Genomic DNA, 22,100 nt, shown 5'->3' on the forward strand with positions numbered 1-22,100 from the left:
TGTGTGTGGGCTTCTCATTGTGGTGGCTTCTCTTGTTGCGGAGCACAGGCTCTAGAGTGCAGGCTCAGTAGTTGTGGCTCACGGGCTTCGTTGCTCAGCAACTTGTGGGAACTTCCTGGACGAGGGCTTGATCCCTCGTCCCCTGCATTGGCAGGCAGATTCTTAACCACTGCGCCAGCAGGGAAACCCTCTCATTGTAGTTTTGATTTGCATTTCTCTAATAATTAGCAATGTTGAGCATCTTTTATGTGCTTCTTGGTCATCTGTATGTCTTCTTCGGAGAAATATCTATTTAGGTCTTCTGCCCATTTTTTGATTGTTTGTTTTTTTGATATTGAGCCACTTGAACTGTTTGTAAATTTTGGAGATTAATCCCTTGTCTTATTTCATCTTCACAACACTAAGAGGTAAGTGCTATTGTTTCCATTTTGTAGATAAAAGAATTTAAATCTCTTAACTTAGTCATATAGCCCATATCTAGTAGAGACAAATTTTTAACCCAGTTCTAATGACTTAAAAATAGCATATTTAACCCACTTTCTAGCTCAATCCTTATCTTCTCCCATCTTTTAATGCAAACAATAAATTAAATAGTAATTTAACTAGAAAAAAATTACTACTGTATGTTTAGAGAATAAGAAAAACCCTATGTTGAATGGACAGATTTATTTAGCAATGTAATAATAATTGCTAGGTGCTTACCAAAAGTTAACTATGGGCCAGACATTTTATACAGAGACATTGTATATAGATATTATCTCTCATCCACAGCTCTGCAAAGAAGATATAATAGCCCTGTTTTTTTTTTTTTTTTTTTTTTTTTTTTTTTTTTAAATTTATTTATTTATTTATTTATTTATTTATTTATTTTTGGCTGTGTTGGGTCTTCGTTTCTGTGTGAGGGCTTTCTCTAGTTGCGGCAAGTGGGGGCCACTCTTCATCGCGGTGCGCGGGCCTCTCACTATCGCGGCCTCTCTTGTTGTGGAGCACAGGCTCCAGGAGCGCAGGCTCAGTAGTTGTGGCTCACGGGCCCAGTTGCTCCGTGGCATGTGGGATCTTCCCAGACCAGGGCCCGAACCCGTGTCCCCTGCATTGGCAGGCAGATTCTCAACCACTGCGCCACCAGGGAAGCCCAGCCCTGTTTTATAGATGAGGAAACTAGAGCTCATGCCACTAAAATAAACTCCCCCAGTTCCCAGAAGTGGTAAATGGCAGATCACAGATCTTTTTCCTTTTACCTCTCTGAGGCAGTATTATACCAGGAAAATCCTTTGATATAGAGAAAGAGTGATTGGGACAAGCTATGGAAAGACATAATAATCCAGAACTTTCTTTTCAAGTTCTGAAACTAGGAGGGTTTGGGGGCTTTTTTGGTTTTGTTTTTTAAAGAAGTTATTCAAAAGCATCTCTCAGATGTTTGGGATTTGGGTAAGGAATGCTAAAATGTGCTAGTTCTCTTGAGAATATTCTTCTCTGTGTATTAAAATCTCTGTGTAGTTTCAGGCAAAATATAGTCCATATGTTTCTGATTCACTTCCTCAAACTTATCGCCATGTTTTGCAAGGCTCATTTAAAGTCTATGACTTTTGGAGTTTCTCTGAGCTACTTGTCTTTAGAGCAGGAAGGTAAATTTCCCATGAGGGCATTGGACTTGACCCTCAAAGGGAGGAGGATGCATTCCAAGCTCCAAGGTGCATGTGGTTTCCAATCCTGGCTGGGCTCTGCTTCTCCACTCCTCTCTTGGAAGCCTCAGTCCAGAAACACTTCACTCAGTGCCCAGAATCAGAATCTGTTTCATCTTCCTTTTCTTCCAATACTCTGTCCAAAATTTGGCATAGGGTTGAAATCAAATATTTCTCTCCCTGAATTATTTTTAACTGCGTTGAAATTTACTGCAAGGACAACAGAAATGCTTTTTTAAAAGATAAAGAATACATTAAAAATAAAACATTTTCCTTTTCTTCCTGTTTCCTCCCGTTTGTTTTTTGTTTTTTTTTTTTTTTTTTTTTTTATTTATTTTTGGCTGTGCTGGGTCTTCGGTTCGTGCGAGGGCTTTCTCTAGTTGCGGCAAGTGGGGGCCACTCTTCATCGCGGTGCGGGGACCGCTCTTCATCGCGGTGCGCGGGCCTTTCACTATCGCGGCCCCTCCCGTTGCGGGGCACAGGCTCCAGACGCGCAGGCTCAGCAGCTGTGGCTCACGGGCCCAGCTGCTCCGTGGCATGTGGGATCTTCCCAGACCAGGGCTCGAACCCGTGTCTCCTGCATTAGCAGGCAGATTCTCAACCACTGCGCCACCAGGGAAGCCCCTCCCGTTTGTTTTTTACACATATTCACAAATTCTTACAAAGCTGTAATCAAAGTGGAGACATGATTTTACATAATGAAAATTTCACTTAATCATAAATGTTTCTTAGTTATTACTTAGTCTTTTTTAAATTGGTTTTTATTGATGTATAGTTGATTTACAATGTTGTGTTAGTTTCTGCTGTACAGCAAAGCAAATCAGCTATACATATACATATATCCACTCTTTTTTAGGTTCCATTCCCAATTAGGTCATTACAGAGTATTGAGTAGAGTTCCCTATGCTATACAGTAGGTTCTTATTATCTATTTTATATATAGTAGTGTGTATATGTCAGTCCCAATCTCCCAGTTTATCCCTCCCCAACTCTTTCCTCCTTGGTAACCATAAGTTTGTTTTCTACATCTATGACTCTATTTCTGTTTTGTAAATAGGTTCATTTGTACCATTTTTTTTAGTTGTTATTTAGTCTTAACTCTGTTTTAATGTCTGCACAATATGCCATTAAGTTGATGTTCCATAATATAAGTTCAGAATTTTTAGATTCTTCCAAATAGTTTTAAACATAAGTATAAAAAGTTAATACATTCAGAATTCCAGAGTTCCATTTCAGTGCATCAAATTAAACTCCTAACAGACTGACCATCCTTCAAACAAAAACTATGAACTCTGGAGTACATTTTTAAAAACAACTATCAGGAGGCTCCAGAAAATTAACAAAAGCAGGCATATTTGGAGGAAAATCAAAACTTGAAAGAAGGTACTAGTACAGAATTTCCAGTTTTTATAGCTTTAGCCTCAGGTGAGACCTAAGTAGCAGTACAGCATGAAGCAGCTAAAATCCCAAAGAAAACCCACCATCTTTCTAACCTGAAGAACTAGAGAACAGAGACTAGGTAAGCGCAGCTGCTAGACAGTGAGAGCAAAACTCAGAAAAGAGAGGACCAGAAAAGGGGTGCCCCAAATTCTATGCAAAAACTCTTCCCTAGTGTCTGGCTAACTCATACACCATGCATGAGCAAATCAGACATATAGCATCTTGCAACTAGAACTGAACCAATATCTGAGTTGTCACTAACCACAGGCAAGAATTTGCAGTTTGAGTCTAACCAAGTTAATTTCCAGCTGAAACTAAAACATCTACACTCTTTCAAGGAATATGATAGAATCCAGAGCCATCACAATGTAGCATTTGTAATATCCAGGATATAATTCAGAATTACTCAGCAAATGAAGAACCAAGAAAATGTGAATCATTCTCTGAGGATGATGAAACTGCAAGATGACCCAGATGTTGGAATTATACAAGGACTGTAAAGCAGCTAATATAACCACATAATGAGAAAAAAGAAAATATACTTGTAATGAATAAAAACATAGGAAATCTAAACAGATAAATGGAAAATATTTTTAAACCCAAAATTTAAAAAGTTCTCTTGAGAGTGTTCTTCTCTGTGTATTAAAATCTCTATGTAGTTTCAGACAAACTATAGTACATATGTTTCTGATTCACTTACTCAAACTTATCACCATGTTTTGCTGAAAAATGGTTACTGAAAAATGTAATACCTGAATTTTTTTTAAAAGCCATTGGTTGGGTTTAATAGCAGAATGAAGTTGATAGAAAAGCATTGGTAAACTTGAAAAACAGAGGAATAGAAATGGTGAATCTGAAACAATGGCCGTGGCCTCAGAAAACTATGGGATAAGATCAAAATATTTAACATATGTGTAATTACATTCTCAGAAGGAGAAGGTGGAAAAATATGGGATAGAAAAAATATGTGAAGAAATAATGACTGAAAACTTTCTAAATTTTGTTGAAAGACATAAATTTATAGATTCAAAATAGTCAGAAAAATCAAAGCAGAAGGGGAAAAATGCCTAACAGTTTATAGTTAAGTTGCTGGAAAATAAATATAAAGAGAAAATCTTTAAGGAAGCTGGAGAAAAACACGTTATATACAAGGGACCAATGACTCAAATGACCATGAACTTCTTATCAGAAATCATAGTGGTCAGAAGATAGGGGAGCAGCAGCTTTAAAATGTTACAAGCAAAAAAACAATCAATCCATATTGTTATATCCAGGGACATAATTCTATACCCAGCCTCTTTAAAAAGGAGACTAAAATGAAATTTTCAGTTAAAAGAAAACTAAGACAGTTTGTTGCCAGAGCACTTGTATTACAAGAAATGATGAAGAGAATTCATCAGGCTTAAAGCAAATGATACCAGAGGAAAAATCAAATCTTCAGGAAGGAATTAAGAGCATCAGAAATAATAAGTATCTGGATAAATATAAAAGCTGTTTTTTACTCTTAATTTCTTTAAATGCATATGACAGTCTAAGGAAAAACTATAAGGGTTTATAACATAGGTAGATAAACTATATATGACAACTATACCATAAAAGATGGCAGATTACAGGGAAGTAAATGAAATTATATCATCACAAGTATTCTACATTTTATGTGCTGTGGCACAGTATTAACTCTAATCAGACTTCGAAAAGTGAAAATTTTATATTGTAGTCGTTTAGAGTAACCACTAAAAATGTAATGCAAAGAGGTATAGCTAAAAAGCCAAAAGAGAAATTGAGAATTCTAAAATTAAAGTAATTCAGAAGAAAACAAGAGCAGAAAACAGAGGGGAAAACAGAAATCAAATATTGAAATGGTAGATCTAAATCCAGCCACATCAATAATAATATTAAAGGTAATGGGCTACTAAGGTAAGATGTTACTAATAGGGGAAACTGTGTATGTACTGATAGTTTATGGGAACTCTCTGGATTGTGTTTGCAATTCTTCTGTAATTCTTAAACTGTTTTAAAATACAAATTTTATTATTTTAAATATGATGGGACTAAACACTTCAACTAAATTATGAGAATGTATGTAAAAGCAAGACTAGACTATATACTGCCTGCAACTCACACTTCAAACATAAAGACACATATAGGTTGAAAGTAGATGGATGTCCCATGCACATCCATGGAGTAAATCACTATACCATGCATATAAGCATAAGAAGGCTAGAGTGGCTATATTAAATTAAAATTAAATATATTTTGAGGCAAAAAAGTGATACCAGAGATAAATAGGGGCATTTCAAAATAACAGTGTCAATTCATCAAAAATACATGTAATCATAAATAGGTAAATATCTAATAAAAAGCTTCAAAAGACATGAAAATGGACAGAATCAAAGAAATACATAGACAAATCAGTAATCATAATAGAAAAATTTAACTCACTCTTTCACTAATTGATAGAGCTAATTGGGTGCTATGATGGAGGCCCCCAAATATCAGTAGCTTAAACAACAACAAAAAAAGCAATTTACATTTCTTCTTCTATCTTGTTGCTCCACTATCCCCAGGGTATACCTTTATCCCCATGGCCCTTGATGGCTCATCACCACATCCTCACTCTCTGAGAGTCAGAAGAGGAAATGGGCGGGAGCATATCCCTTCAGTTTAAGAGTGCGGCCAGAAGAAGTTGCACACGTGTTTCTGCTCACATCTCCTTGGTCAGAATTTAGTCACATGGCCACCTTCAGCTGCAAAAGAAGATGGAAAATACAGTCTTTATCCCCTGTAGCCAAATGCCCAGCTATAAATCAGAAGTTCTGTTACTACAGGTGAAGAAAGAAGGGGTACTAGGATATGACCGGAAGTCTCAGACACACCCCATTTTCATGATGTCTTTACTTGTAGAAGGAAGGAGTTCTTTGAACTAGCAAAAACAATAGGTTGTCATGTCATGTGATCATAGGTCTTAAAGCCCAAGATACTTTAGGGGATCACCTGGTACAACTCCCCCTCAAGGTTTAAAAGGCAGAAACACATTTTACAGGCCGTCTCAAAGCTCTTAGGAACCCATGGCTTACTTGCTTTTTCTTGCCTCCTCGGCACTTCAAACAGTACCTGACATATAACAGAGACTCAATAAAACTTGTTGACTAAGTGTACACATATTTCTCAATTCTATTTCCTCATTGTTTGGGAATTTCTGGGTCTGTTCCATAAAAAACATGAGTTAGAAATCATGTGGGGCTCCATTTGACAAGGAATGTTAGGAATCTTCTGAAGCAGCTTAAGGAAGAGCTTTTACGAAAGAGGGCAGAGTGAAAGAAGCATCACCAATCTTCCAGTCAGAGTGGACTTCATGTAAAACCCTGAGCAGAGTTGGCCCTCCTGCTTCACAAGTTTCTGTGCTGTGACTTCTGGCCCTCTCATCAAGTTGTCTCCCCCTTGGCCTATGCAGAGGCCTGAAATTCCACCACTAATAATTCCTTCAGGTTAATTGAAGCCCACTGTAAATCAGTTATGTGAGAGGGCACTGTGACCCATCAGATCACTGTTAGTTAACAACACCTTCTAGAAGACAATTCCGTCAGACTGTAGCAAGCAGAGGCCTGAAAAACAGGAACAGTGAGAAGCCAATCTTTTTTTTAATTGTGGGGAGGAGCCCAGATCATAGGGAGCTGCCAAAAAGCAGGCCAGAGCAAGGGGGAAGGTGAACAGAAACAGACCAGCCCAGCCAAGAGGCAGCCTAAGGACACTGGACACAAGGTGGGGGGGTGGATGGGGACAAGAGACCCAGGCTTACAGTTACAGCCCCCCTCCCTTCCCAGATGGTAGCAGGTGCTAGAGAAATATTTGTTGAGGAGATCAGTGACATGTGATATTTATTTAATTAATTTATTCAACAAACACTTATATCATGCTTACTATGTGCCAGGCACCATTCTAACAAATATTAACTTGAATTTAACCAGGGCAACAGCTTTGTCAAAAATTAGAGTTTGAGAGCCACCTCCACCATATTCTAGCTGTGTGACCTTGGGCCAGTGACTCATGCCTTCTGAGGCTCATTTCTATCACCTATAAAAGGGGTACCATAGTGATTGTACCTCAGAGTCATTGTGAAGAACTAGCTAAGAGCCACAAAAGCACTTTATAGACTGTGAAATGTTTTGCAAATCATGACTAATATTATAAGTAAGCCTAGAACTGGCTTGAGAGCAAATGATAACAACCAAAAAAATCATCCTCTTGGTAATCATGATTGCTATCATCTTTTACATACCTTGTGGACTCTGAAATTGGATGACTTTGTTCGAGTCCGTGTTCCTAATCTATTAGCTGCATGACTTTAGGCAAGCTGCTTTCTCTCTCAGTGATTCCGTGTTCTCCTCTATAAAACTAGGACGAACAATAGTCTGTAAGTCATAGAATTCCTGTGAAGAATTAAAAAAGATGATAAAAATAAAGCACCTGGGGCAACAACCTGGAGTGAATGCACCATGAATGATTCATACCTCTGCTCTTTTAAAACTCACAACATTACAGAGTAGGTAGTAGTACTGTTATTGTCCTTATTTTCCAGGGGAGAAAGTAGAGGGACAGAGAGGTTGAATCACTTGTCCAGTGCCACATACCTAGGGAGTGATAAAGCTGGGATTCCTAGACAGGTCTGTTAGACCTGAGCATTTTTGTGGTTGCCTAAGCAAATATTCTCACTGTCCCTAATGACACACCAGAAATGCTTAAGGGAACTCTTGAGCAAAAGAAAAAGGATTTAAAAAGTTAGAAAGAGAGGTGATAAGTATCTGACTTTTCCTTACGTGCTAAGCTGTTGCAAAAAGGAAACACAAACCTTTAAACACAAATGCTGGAGACTGGAGAGGCTTCCAGAAAAGATCTGCTCCCACCTCCTGCCCATGTAGGCACAGCACAGCCTGACGGATTGTGAACCAAACTCATCCCCTCTCTCTCCTGGGCCATGACCCAAACCTTGTTATCTTAATGTATAAATTTAATTCATTTTCCATCTTAACTAAGCACTTATCAAGCACTGTGGCCATAACTTTTGTAGTTTGAGGTGTGACAGCAAAACTAGGATGAATTCCTTTTCCCTTCTTCACACTTTCATGGATAGAAGATTCATTTTCAGCATAAATCTTAGCAACCTCAGCATTTGATTTTTTTTTTCTTATTAAGTAGAGAACTTTTACCCTTCCACTTAAAGGAGGCACTATAGCTTCACTTTGCCATATCCAAATTGCCAGCATCACTACTCTTGCACTTTGGGGCCATTGGTAAATAAAATAAGGGTGACTTGAACACAAGCATTGCGATACTATAGTCAATCTTATAACTGAGGTGGCTACTAAGTGATAACGGGCAGGATGCGCTGGACAAAGGGAGGATACACGTCCCAGGTGGGACAGAGCCGGGCAGCATGAGATTTCATCACACTACTCAGACAGCGTGCAATTTAAAACTTATGAATTGTTTATTTCTGGAATTTTCCAGTTAATATTTTTGGGCCACAGTTGACTATGGGAATCTGAAACCACAGAAAGTGAAACTGCAGTTAAGGGGAGAACTACTGTATTGAAGATGACGGATCCACAAGATGGAAGGGCCCTGAGTCCCTGAACCACCCCTTAGAGAGGTGCTGCCTACCCATCAGAATTGCCCAGCTAAAACTAAGCATAAGCAAAAAGAACTCGCTCTGATGGTTGAGCGAGTCCAACTCGCTCTGATGGTTGACTATAGTTTGGGTCTGTTTGTCCCAGCAGCTAGCCTGACTAACCAGTGCAGGAAATAGGAGGAAGGAGAGCTTTCTAGCATCCCTGACTATTGACCACCCAACCTCTGCCTAAATCTTTCCAGTGGTAGGGAATTCATTTCTTCCTGAAGTATTCGTTCACTCTTCATTCAGTCAATCAACTAATGGGTTTTTGTTTGGTTTGGTATGGTTTTTATTGAGGTATATAGTACAATATATAAATAAGTTTCAGGCGTACAGCATAGTGATTCACAATTTTTAAAGGTTGTACTCCATTTATAGTTATTTATAAAATATTGGCTATATTACCTGTGTTGTACAATATATCCTTGTACCTTATTTATTTTATGCATAAGAGTTTGTACTTCTTAATCCCTTAACCCTATCTTGCCCCTTTCACCTTCCATATCCCCACTGGTAACCACTAGTTTGTTCTCTGTATCTGTGAGTCTTTTTGTTACATTCACTAGTTTTACTTTCTAGAGTCCACATTTAAGTGATATCTGACTTATTTCACTTAGCATAATTACCCTCCAGGTCCATCCATGTTGTTGCAAATGGCAAAATTTCATTCTTTTTTGTGGCTGAGTAGTATCCCATTATATATATATATACCACATCTTCTTTATCCATTCATTTGTTGGTGGACATTTAGGTTGCTTCCATTAGCAATTGTAAATAATGCTGCTATGAACATTGGGGTGCATGTATCCTTTCGAATTAGTGTTTTTATTTTTCTCAGATATATACCCAGTAGTGGGATTGCTGGGTCATATGGTAGTTCTATTTTTAGGTTTCTGAGGAACCTCCATACTGTTTTCCACAGTGGCTGCACCAATTTACGTTCCCACCAACAGTGTATGAAGGGTCCCCTTTTTCCACACCTTCTCCAATGTGTATTATTTGTGTTCTTTTTGATAATAGTCATTCTGAGAGGTGTGAGGTGATATTTCATTGTGGTTTTAACTTGCATTTCTCTGGCGATTAACAATGTTGAGCATTTTTTCATGTTCCTATTGGCCATCTATGTCTTCTTTGGTAAAATGTCTGTTCAGATCTTCTGCTCATTTTTAAATTGGTTTGATTTTTTTGTAATGTTGAGTTGGATGAGCTGTTTATATATTTTGAATATTAACCCCTTATCAGTCCTATCATTTGGAAATACTTTCTCCCATTCAGTAGGTTGTCTTTTTGTTACGTCAATGGTTCCCTTTTAAGTTTAATTAGATCCTATTTGTTTATTTTTGCTTTTATTTCCTTTGCTTTAGAGGACAAATCCAAAAAATATTGCTATGATTCATGTCAAAGAGTGTTCTGCTTATGTTCTTTTCTAGGAGTTTTATGGTTTCAGGCTTTACATTCAGGTCTTTAATCCATTTTGAGTTTATTTTTGTGTATGGTGTTAGAGAATGTTTTAAGTTCGTTCTTTTACAAGTTTTCCCAGCACCACTTATTGAAGACACTCTCTTATCTCCACTGTGTATTCTTGCCTCCTTTGTCATAAATTAATTGAACATCAGTGCATGGGTTTATTTATGGGCTATCTGTCTTGTTCCATTGATATATATTTCTGTTTTGTGCCAGTACCATACTGTTTTGATTACTATAGCTTTGTAGTATAGTCTGAAGTCAGGGAGCATGATTCCTCCAGCTATGTTCTTCTTTCTCAAGATTGTTTTGGCTATTCAGGGTCTTTTATGTTTCCATATAAATTTTAAAATTATTTGTTCTAGTTTTGTGAAAAATGCCATTTGTAATTTTGATAGGGATTGCATTGAATCTGTAGATTGCTTTGGTTAGAACTAATGTTTATTGAGTTCCTACTACGTGCCAGGCCACATGCTAGGCACTGGGGAAGCAAGGATGAACGAAGCACAAGATCTCTGCCCTCATGAAGCTTGTCATCCAGACTGGTAGACAGAAACCGAACAAGTGAACAGGCAGTAGGCGCAATGTTTATTGACTTTGATAAGTAACTTGAGGGAAACAAGCAGATTGCTGGCACAGAATAACTGAGGGAGGATCAAATGTAGTGGAGGAAGAGAGGGGGAGGAGTTCGTCGAAGTCTTCTCTGAGGAGGGGACTGAGACCAGACACAACAATTGGCAGACATCCATGATTGTTTAAAAAAAAAAAGAAAAAGAAAAGAAAACTTGAGGTTTTTGTTGTTGTTGTTTTGCTTATATTAATAGGAAGATAAGTCTCCTTTAGCTCCATGTCGGGTCCTAATTATAGTCTGGGGTCCCAGAAAAGTCTATTTTTTCCCATTTCCAACTGACAGCTTCTCCAACATCCAGCATTTGCAGACAGCTGTCACATCTCTCCTATCCCCTCAAGTCCCTCCTCCACCTGGACCCCTTCAAGCAGCCCCACAGGGTTTGGAGACCCAGATACGTGCTGCAGTTATTAAGAACAGCCAGTAGCAGCAAGGATTCAGGTAAACAAGGAGGTCACAGAGACCCCCGCTGTAAAGGTTATGTGGACCCTCCCAACATCTTGGGGATTACTGGTCCACCTCCCACAGCACTGCTTGTTCATTTCCCTATGGCTGCTGCTAACTGCTGGCTCCCATCAGGCATTAAATTCTCTGACATTGGGAGGGAGCAGGCGGGGTTAGAGCCTTCAAAGGCTCCCACTGGAAGCCTTCTCTCTCTCTTGAAAACACTTTATTTTTTCGATGTTAAAATCATGTCCCTCCCCCCTGGTTTGAACACCAAAACAAACCCAGCTGTCCCCAATGCTGGGCCCAAACCACAGGCGTGTGGCTGGGGAGCCAAAGAGGCAGCAGGAGGAGCTGCTCAGAGTCTTGCTCCTCCAGATTCCTGCTGGGCTCCACTCAGGAGGCAGGGAGGCTGTGTTCTGCAAAGGCCCAGCCTCCCCTTCTTCACAATTAAGCAGGACAGCACCTCAAGGGCAACAAGTCTGCCCTGCCCCCCAGGTGGCTCACAGGAGGCAGAGGCCTATGCAAGCTCCTGAGGCCTCTGAGTTAGCTGATACCCCCTTCCCTACCTGCCAGGAATTGTCCCCAGCAGCTCTGGGGGCTCCCAGAGAGTCAAAAGGCTGAGGCCTGAGACCCAGGCAGTGTCCACAACTGTTTTCTTAGCTTGGTTTGGAGATAAAAACAACTGCTGCTTCTTGCTTTCTCACAATTTCCACTGAGGTCACTTGGGGCAAGACTGAGTCAAGGCTTCCAGAAGGTCTGGCAATAGCGTGGAAGCAAACAGTGGTGCTGTTAGCACAGGACACACTCTACCCAGCCCCCTCCACAGCAGGGGAATCAGAGCAGCATCATACAGCTTGCAAAACTGGCCTTCAGTGGCCTTCACACCACTTTGTCTGCTTCACTCAGCCTGACCTGTAGATATGGTTTCCCCTGACTCACATCACCTCTCTCCCCTACACCCCACCCCTACCATGCTTAGGGTTGCAGGTAGGGTGAGGTAAGTGAGGGACCCAGGGTGCAAAATTGAAGGAGGCAGTCACTCTCCAGGTCATGCAAGTTCAGTGTTTTTTGCACCCTGCGTGTCTCATTCCCCCCATCCTACTGCAGGTCCTGCACATGCTACCTAAACCTGGTCCCTGAGGATATATTTTATTTCTCTGATCTCTCCCAAACTCCATCCATTAGAAAGAATCTATACATGGCTTTACACTCCTATGTAAAAGATCAAGTCCAGCTTGGAGAGGTCTTTCTGTTTGTTTGTTTTTTAGCCAGACAGTACTTTAATTTTTCTGTTGTTGTTGTTGCCAGTGCTTAAAATTCAGAAGAGTTCCAATGAAAAAAATCCTCGTTTGTAGCTTCTTTTGAAAACACAGACGATATGGCCTCTCCGTCTGGAGTGGAGCCACAGCTGCCTCTTTAGGCCCATTGGACATGGCCTGTGCTCTCCAGCCCCCCAGAGCCCCACCTGTGCAAACTTACCATTCATATTACCTTCTTAGCCCCCATAGGCATTTGAGGTTGAACCTTTGATCTAAAGACGGATTATGTCCAGACATAAAGTAGCTTGTCTCTTATGGTGCAGTTCTGGCAGCAGTGACTGACTAGGGTGGGAGACTGGGGCAAGAAGGAAACAGAGAAGATTTCCCAATGTCCTTGAACTCAGACCATGGAGGCAAGTCCCCATTCCACCAGCCAGGGTGCAGAAAAGACTAAAACTTGCAGTTTGGGGGAAGAAACATGTTACGTGACAGCATCAGAAGAGCTGCGGAGATAAAGGGACGAAACTTGAGTTGAAAACAGCACTGACCAAGGGTCAGGAGGCCTGCCTGGGTATCCCACATTTGCCCCTGACTTCTATGTAATGTTGGACACAACCACTCCTGAAACTTCAGCTTCCTCGTCTCTTAATAAGGAGAGTCAGGCTGGATTATTTGTGAGATCCGTCCTAGCTCTAACTGTCTTGAATGTAATGCTTACTATTCTTCAGTGGAATTATTCTAGTAAAAGAGAATCTCAGAACGTTGTTCGGGCCAGCTTAAAAGAGCAGTTGAGCGGAGATCAGAACCACATTTCATTGATAGCATGGAATTTTGCACGTTTTGCAGTGCTCTACTTATCCTTTCATAAGTTCTCTGATTCTGCTGAGAATATACACTTAGAGGAGCTCAAACAATAGCCTGACTCAGCAGTCTCTTACCTTAACAACTGCTCGTCTGCTTGAAAATTCACTAGGTGTGAAATCTAGCTTGCTAAAGGATGTGTCTCTACCTTGAAGATGCTGAAGGAGAAGAAAGCTCCCTGTCCGCCCTGTGGGGGGCAATCCAAGTGGAATTCAATGCAACAGGCACTAACAAATAGCTAAGCAGCAGTCTATACAGTGTAGACTCTGGGAGGATACCAGGAAATACATCCAGGAGTAAAGCCCAGTCCTTGTCCTTGAGGAGATTACAGTAGGGCAGAGAGGTCAACACAACAGCCACAGAATCCAAATGCATAGCAGAGTAAGATGAAAGTCAATCAGAGTTATAAAGTGCTAGGAGGAGTCAAAAAAGGAAGGAGTTACATAGGCCTAGGGTGTGAACTTTAGACTAGTAGTGAAGGATGAATAGATGAGGATGGGCAGGAAGGAACAGTGGCTTCAGTTACTCACTGATCTACCAGGAATGAAAGTTTCCTACCGCCTACCATTGCCTTAGGCACTGGGATGTAAGGGTTAACAAGACAGGAGGGAGTCCTGCTTTCATGGAACTTACTTTCTAGTGGGGGATTTAGACAAGTACACAAATACATAAGCTAATTTCAGGTATTGTTGAATGCTATGAAGAATATGAAATGAAGTGATTACCATAGATGGTGATTGTAAGATGGACAGGGAAGACCCCTCTGAGGGGGCTCCAGTTGAGCTGTGTCATGGGATCATCTGGAGAAGAGCACCCCAAGTCATTTCCAAACTTTGCACATTGCCAGTATCCCTGGGGGACAAAAATGCCCCCGGATGAGAACTAATACAGACCCTACTATAGCTAACACCATAAGGTTACTGGGGCTGACTTGAGTCTTTCTTAACCCAAGAATCCTGCATCCAAAATGGTTTTAGTCACCAAATTAGGGGCAGCATGAATTGGTCCCCAACAGAGAAAAGACAAATGCCCTCTTACAAAATGTTGTTTTACCTCCATATTCTGTGGCATACAGGCTTCTTCTGTAGCCTCCGGTTCTCTACTTGAGTAAAAGTAATGTGGAGTAAGGGGCAAAGAGTGATGGAGCCTAGTGGTAGGAGGGATATTCCATTCCAGGGCTATTAGCCCTCAGACAAAGGATAAGACAAAAGCTCCAATTTGCCCTTTTTAGTGCTAGGACAAGCCTCTTGCAATCCTGGCTCAAGATGGACAAAGCAGCATCAGGAATTTATTTCAGTTACCCTGTTGTTGAAGGTACAGTTTTCATAGCTATGTTGATCTATGTCTTTATTTTTGTTGTGCTTTTTAAAGACGACAAGAGGGAAAAATAAAGTATGATTTGATTCAACAGATATATAACAAGCCCCTACCTTGTCTTCACTACATCAGTTTTCTCATGGGCACAAGAAAAGGCACAGTGGGATAGAATCCCCAGGTGCATTTGAGGAACTGCACATCCTGGATATGGCTGGAGAGTGGGTTCCTGTGGGGCCCAAAAAGGACCAGGCTGCTTCCTTTGCTTATGCTGGGGTCCAGGCGGGGGTCGACAGCCAGGTTGGCCCCAGGATGAGCGCGGCATGAACATCTCTGCTAAGAAGTGATTGAGATCATATTTTTCAGGCTGGAATCTCAGTAAATTAGCTCTTCAAAGGATTATTCCTAAAACGTTAGCCGAGTGGCTGACAGGATCTTGGTGCTCTGGCTGGGTGTCAGGCCTGAGCCTCTGAGGTGAGAGAGCCAAGTTCAGGGCACTTGTCCACCAGAGACCTCCCGGCCACATGTAATATCAAGTGGTGAAAAATCTCACAGAGATCTGCATCTCAAGGCTAAGACCCAGCTCCACTCAACAACCAGCAAGCTACAGTGCTGGACACCCTATGCCAAACAACTAGCAAGACAGGAACACAGCCCCACACATTAGCAGAGAGGCTGCCTAAAATCATAATAAGGTCACAGACACCCCAAAACACACCATCAGATGCGGTCCTGCCCACCAGAAAGACAAGATCCAGTCTCATCCACCAGAACACAGGCACCAGTCCCCTCTGCCAGGAAGGCTACACAACCCACTGAACCAACCTTACCCACTGGGGGCAGACACCAAAAACAACGGGAACTACAAACCTGCAGCCTGAGAAAAGGAGATCCCAAACACAGGAAGTTAAGCAAAATGAGAAAACAGAAACACAGAGCAGATGAAGGAGCAAGGTAAAAACCCAACAGACCAAACAAATGAAGAGTAAATAGGCAGTCTACCTGAAAAGGAATTCAGAGTAATGATAGTAGAGATGATCCCAAATCTTGGAACTAGAATGGAGAAATACAAGAAACGTTTAACAAGGACCTAGAAGAACTAAAGAGCAAACAAACAATGATGAACAACACAATAAATGAAATTTAAAATTCTCTAGAAGGAATCAATAGCAGAATAACTGAGGCAGAAGAAAGGATAAGTGACCTGGAAGATAAAATAGTGGAAGTAACTACCACAGACCAGAATAAAGAAAAAAGAATGAAAAGAATTGAGGACAGTCTCAGAGACTTCTGGGACAACATTAAACACACCAACATTCGAATTATACGGGTTCCAGAAGAAGAAGAGAAAAAGAAACAGACTGAGAAAATATTTGAAGAGATTATAGTTGAAAACGTCCCTAATATGGGAAGGGAAATAGTCATTCAAGTCCAGGAAGTGAAGAGAGTCCCATACAGGATAAATCCAAGGAGAAACACGCCAAGACACATATTAATCAAAGTATCAAAAATTAAATACAAAGAAAAGATATGAAAAGCAGCAAGGGAAAAGCAACAAATAACATACAAGGGAATCCCCATAAGGTTAACAGCTGATCTTTCAGCAGAAACTCTGCAAGCCAGAAGGGAGTGGCAGGACATATTTCAAGTGATAAAAGGGAAAAACTTACAACCAAGATTACTCTACCCAGCAAGGATCTCATTCAGACTCAAGGAAGAAATTAAAAGCTTTACAGACAAACAAAAGCTAAGAGAATTCAGCACCACCAAACCAGCTTTACAACAAATGCTAAAGGAACTTCTCTAGGCAGGAAACACAAGAGAAGGAAAAGACCTACAATAACAAACCCAAAACAATTAAGAAAATGGTAATAGGAACATACATATCAATAATTACCTTAAATGTAAATGAATTAAATGCTCCAGCCAAAAGACATAGACTGGCTGAATGGTTAAAAAAACAAAACCAGTATATATGCTGTCCACTTCTTCAGACCTAGGAACACATACAGACTGAAACTGAGGGGGTGGAAAAAGATATTCCATGCAAATGGAATTCAAAAGAAAGCGGGAGTAGCAATGCTCATATCAGACAAAATAGACTTTAAAATAAAGTGACTATTACAAGAGACAAAGAAGGACACTACATAATGATCAAGGGATCAATCCAAGAAGAAGATATAACAATTGTAAATATTTATGCACCCAACATAGGAGCACCTCAATACAGAAGGCAAATCCTAACAGACATAAAAGGGGAAATTGACAGTAACACAATCATAGTAGGGGACTTTAACTCATAGTAGGGGACTTTAACACCCCAGTTTCACAAATGGACAGATCATCCAACATGAAAATAAATAAGGAAACACAAGCTTCAAATGACACATTAAACAAGATGGACTTAATTGATATTTATAGGACATTCCATCCAAAAACAACAGAATACACTTTCTTCTCAAGTGCTCATGGAACATTCTCCAGGATCATATTTGGGTCACAAATCAAGCCTCAGTAAATTTAAGAAAATTGAAATCATATCAAGTATCTTTTCCGACCACAACGCTATGAGACTAGATATCAATTACAGGGAAAAAAATCTGTAAAAAATACAAACACATGGAGGCTAAACAATACACTACTTAACAACCAAGAGATCACTGAAGAAATCAAAGAGGAAATCAAAACGTACCTAGAAACAAATGACAATGAAAACACGGTGACCTAAAACCTATGGGATGCAGCAGAAGCAGTTCTACGAGGGAAGTTTATAGCAGTACAGTCCCACCTCAAGAAACAAGAAACATCTCAAACAATCTAACCTTACACCTAAAGCAACTAGAGAAAGAATAACAAAAAACCCCAAAGTTAGCCAAAGGAAAGAAATCATAAAGATCAGACCAGAAATAAATGAAAAAGAAATGAAGGAAACAATAGCAAGGATCAATAAAACTAAAAGCTGGTTCTTTGAGAAGATAAACAAAATTGATAAACCATGAGCCAGACTCATCAAGAAAAAAAGGGAGAAGACTCAAATCAGTAGAATTAGAAATGAAAAAGGAAAAGTTACAACTGACACTGCAGAAATACAAAGGATCATGAGAGATTACTATAAGCAACTATATGCCAATAAAATGGACAACCTGGAAGAAATGGACAAATTCTTAGAAAAGTGCAACCTTCTGAGACTGAACCAGGAAGAAATAGAAAATATAAACAGACCAATCACAAGCACTGAAATTGAGACTGTGATTAAAAACCTTCCAACAAACAAAAGCCCAGGACCAGATGCCTTCACAGGCGAATTCTATCAAACATTTAGAGAAGAGCTAACACCTATCCTTCTCAAATTCTTCCAAAATATAACAGAGGGAGGAACACTCCCAAACTCATTCTACGAGGCCACCATCACCCTGATACCAAAACCAGACAAAGATGTCACAAAGAAAGAAAACTACAGGGCAATATCACTGATGAACATAGATGCAAAAATCCTCAACAAAATACTAGCAAACAGAATCCAACAGCACATTAAAGGGATCATACTCCATGATCAAGTGGGGTTTATCCCAGGAATGCAAGATTCTTCAGTATACACAAATCAATCAATGTGATACATTATATTAACAAATTGAAGGATAAAAACCATATGATCATTTCAATAGAAGCAGAGAAAGCTTTCAACAAAATATAACACCCATTTATGATAAAAACCCTCCAGAAAGTAGGCATAGAGGGAACTTACCTCAACATAATAAAGGCCATATATGACAAACCCAGAGCCAGCATTGTTCTCAATGGTGAAAAACAGAAACCATTTCCACTAAGATCAGGAACAAGACAAGGTTGCCCACTCTCACCACTATTATTCAACATTGTTTTGGAAGTTTTAGCCACAGCAATCAGAGAAGAAGAAGAAATAAAAGGAATACAAATTGGAAAACAAGAAGTAAAACTGTCACTGTTTGCAGATGACATAATAGTATACATAGAGAATCCTAAACGTGCTACCAGAAAACTACTAGAGCTAATCAATGAATTTGGTAAAGTAGCAGGATACAAAATTAATACACAGAAATCGCTTGCATTCCTGTACACTAATGATGAAAAATCTGAAAGAGAAATTAAGGAAATGCTCCCATTTACCATTGCAAGAAAAAGAATAAAATACCTAGGAATAAACCTACCTAAGGAGACAGAAGACCTGTATGCAGAAAACTATAAGACACTGATAGAAAGAAATTAAAGATGATATAAACAGATGGACAGATATACCATGTTCTTGGATTAGAAGACTCAACATTGTGAAAATGACTATACTACCCAAAGCAATCTACAGATTCAATGCAGTCCCTACCAATGGCATTTTTCACAGAACTAGTAGAGAAAATTTCACAATTTGTATGGAAACACAGAAGACCCTGAATAGCCAAAGCAATCTTGAGAAAGAAAAACGGAGCTGGAGGAATCAAGCTCCCGGACTTCAGACTGTATTACAAAGCTACAGTAATCAAGAGAGTATGGTACTGGCACAAAAACAGAAATATAGATCAATGGAACAGGACAGAAAGCCCAGAGATAAACCCAGGCACATATGGTCACCTTATCTTTGATAAAGGAGGCAAGAATATACAATGGAGAAAAGACAACCTCTTTAATAAGTGGTCCTGGGAAAAGTGGACAGCTACATGTAAAAGAATAAATTAGAACACTACCTAACACCATACACACAAATAAACTCCAAATGGATTAAAGACCTAAATGTGAGGCCAAACACTATAAAACTCTTAGAGGAGAAGATAGGCAGAACACTCTATGACATAAATCACAGCAAGATCCTTTCTGACCCACCTCCTAGTGAAATGGAAATAAAAACAAAAATAAACAAATGAGACCTAATGAAACTGAAAAGCTTTTGCACAGCAAAGGAAACTATACACAAGATGAAAAGACAACCCTCAGAATGGGAGAAAATATTTGCAAACGAAGCAACTGACAAAGGGCTAATCTCTGAAATATATAAGCAGCTCATGCAGCTCAATATCAAAAGTACAAACAACCCAATCCAAAAATGGGCAGAAGACCTAAATAGACATTTCTCCAAAGAAGATATACAGATTGCCAACAAACACAGGAAAGGATGCTCAACATCACTAATCATGAGAGAAATGCAAATCAAAACTGCAATGAGATATCACCTCACACCAGTCAGAATGGCCATCATCAAAAAATCTACAAACAGTAAATGCTGGAGAAGGTGTGAAGAAAAGGGAACCCTCTTGCACTGTTGGTGGGAATGTAAATTGATACAGCCACTATGGAGAACAGTATGGACGTTCCTTAAAAAACTAAAAATAGAAGTACCATATGACTCAGCAATCCCACTACTTGGCATATACCCTGAGAAAAACATAATTCAAAATGAGTCATGTACCACAGTGTTCATTGCAGCACTATTTACAATAGCCAGGACATGGAAGCATCCTAAGTGTCCATCGACAGATGAATGGATAAAGAAGATGTGGCACATATATACAATGGAATATTACTCAGCCATAAAAAGACACGAAATTGAGTTATTTGCAGTGAGGTGGATGGACCTAGAGACTGTCATACAGTGTGAAGTAAGTCAGAAAGAGAAATACAAATACTGTATGCTAACACATATATATGGAATTTTAAAGAAAAAAAAAAAGGTTCTGAAGAACCTAGGGGCAAGACAGGAATAAAGACACAGACGTAGAGAATGGACTGGAGGACATGGGGAGGGGGAAGGGTAAGCTGGGACGAAGTGAGAGAGTGGCATGGACATATATACACTTCCAAATGTAAAACAGATAGCTAGTGGGAAGCAGCTGCATAGCACAGTGAGATCAGCTCGGTGCTTTGTGTCCCACTAGAGGGGTGGGATGGGGAGTGTGGGAGGGAGACACAAGAGGGAGGGGATGTGGGGATATATGTATACATATAGCTGATTCACTTTGTTATACAGCAGAAACTAACACACCATTGTAAAGCAATTATACTCCAATAAAGATGTTAAAAAAAAAAAATAGGGCCAGGGTGCAGAGGAAGACCAAAGCCAGGTCTTCAAGGGTCTTGAATTTTAGGTTTATCCTATAGGGCACAGATAATAGGGAGCCATGGAAGACTCAGAAGCAGGGAAGTATCACTGTGAGACCTACGCACGGGGATAGGCAGGGAATAGTCATTTCTATGTGAGAAGAGTGAAGAGTCTGAGGACTCGCCCTCCTATTTAATACCTGAGGGGCTAATATTCACTTTCAGCCGAGTTGAGCTTCCGGATTTTATTGCAACCCTGTGTCTCCACCTTTTGGCATGGCTCAGCGTGAGAGCTGCAGGGGCGAGAGCCAGGAGCCTCCCTGGGAACACAAGCTCTGTCCATCAGTTGCTCCATTGCTCAGGAGGGATTCCAGCTCCCAAGGGTCATGAGGCCTTGCCCCTGGAAGGAGTGGGGGGTGAAGCTGCCTCGGTGTGACTCAGAAAACAGATCCAGGCTTGGCAGCACTTGAGAACTGTTTGGAAACTTCATACCAGGTTTTGCTTTGTTTTGTTCACAGGCCCTCAGAGTAAGCTGCAGGAATAGGCTTCTGCGGGCTTGGATCTCCTATTGCTCCCCCGCTCCCACGAGCTGCCGAGGGCCTTTCCTGGCTTGGAGCCACACCCAACTCCTCATCAGCATGGTCATCTTTCCAAAATTGAGCCGACCTACCACAGGGGGACCAGCATTCACCAGGTCAGCTCCAGGCAGAGGTGCAGGATGACTAGAGCTGTTAATGACCACCACCACCAAAATACTTGTGATCTATCGAATGACTCGATTCCCACATGGTGGATGTCAAGTTTAATACATGTATCCTGTCATCTGATGGCCAGAACAGCTTAATGAAGTAGGTACAACTATTTTCTTCATTTATCAGATAAACTGAGGCACAGAGAGCAACTTGCAGCTGGTATTTGGCGAAACCTAGATTCAAAGCTGGTTCTGACTCCAAAGCTGGGGCTCTGTAGCCCACCAATATCCCATTTCTCAGTGCTTCCCTTGGGCAGCTGCCCCTTTCTCTACCCACCAAGTACCCATTGCCTTGCAGCTGTATTTTCTCACGTAAACATCCAGTTCCTCCCACATGCAGCTCATTTGTCGGGGGAGTCTCAGCTCTGCCATGAATTAGTTCTGTGACCCTGGAAAAAGTCCTTTAAGCTCTCTGGGCCTCAGTTTGCTTATCAATAAAATGGGGATGCCCTGCCTGTTTTATAGTCAATGTAGGGATTTAATCCTCTGCTCCTAACACCTCAGAAACCTGTTTGGGACA

At 40.4% G+C, this 22,100-nt stretch overlaps 1 protein-coding gene across 2 annotated transcripts in view; it reads left to right on the plus strand.

The window, feature by feature from the left end:
- ADRA1B (adrenoceptor alpha 1B) overlaps nucleotides 1–22,100 on the plus strand; it is a 255,747-nt gene that overhangs the window by 46,211 nt on the left and 187,436 nt on the right. The window contains exon 2 of one of the 2 annotated variants that reach the window (XM_057541728.1): nucleotides 21,348–21,677. The gene's annotated coding sequence lies outside the window, so the exon portion shown is untranslated. Of the gene's footprint in view, nucleotides 1–21,347; nucleotides 21,678–22,100 lie in introns of those variants that run through there. The other variant, XM_057541727.1, reaches the window with a different exon arrangement.

This window comes from Balaenoptera acutorostrata, chromosome 2, assembly GCF_949987535.1.
Source record: "Balaenoptera acutorostrata chromosome 2, mBalAcu1.1, whole genome shotgun sequence".
NCBI lineage: Eukaryota > Metazoa > Chordata > Mammalia > Artiodactyla > Balaenopteridae > Balaenoptera > Balaenoptera acutorostrata.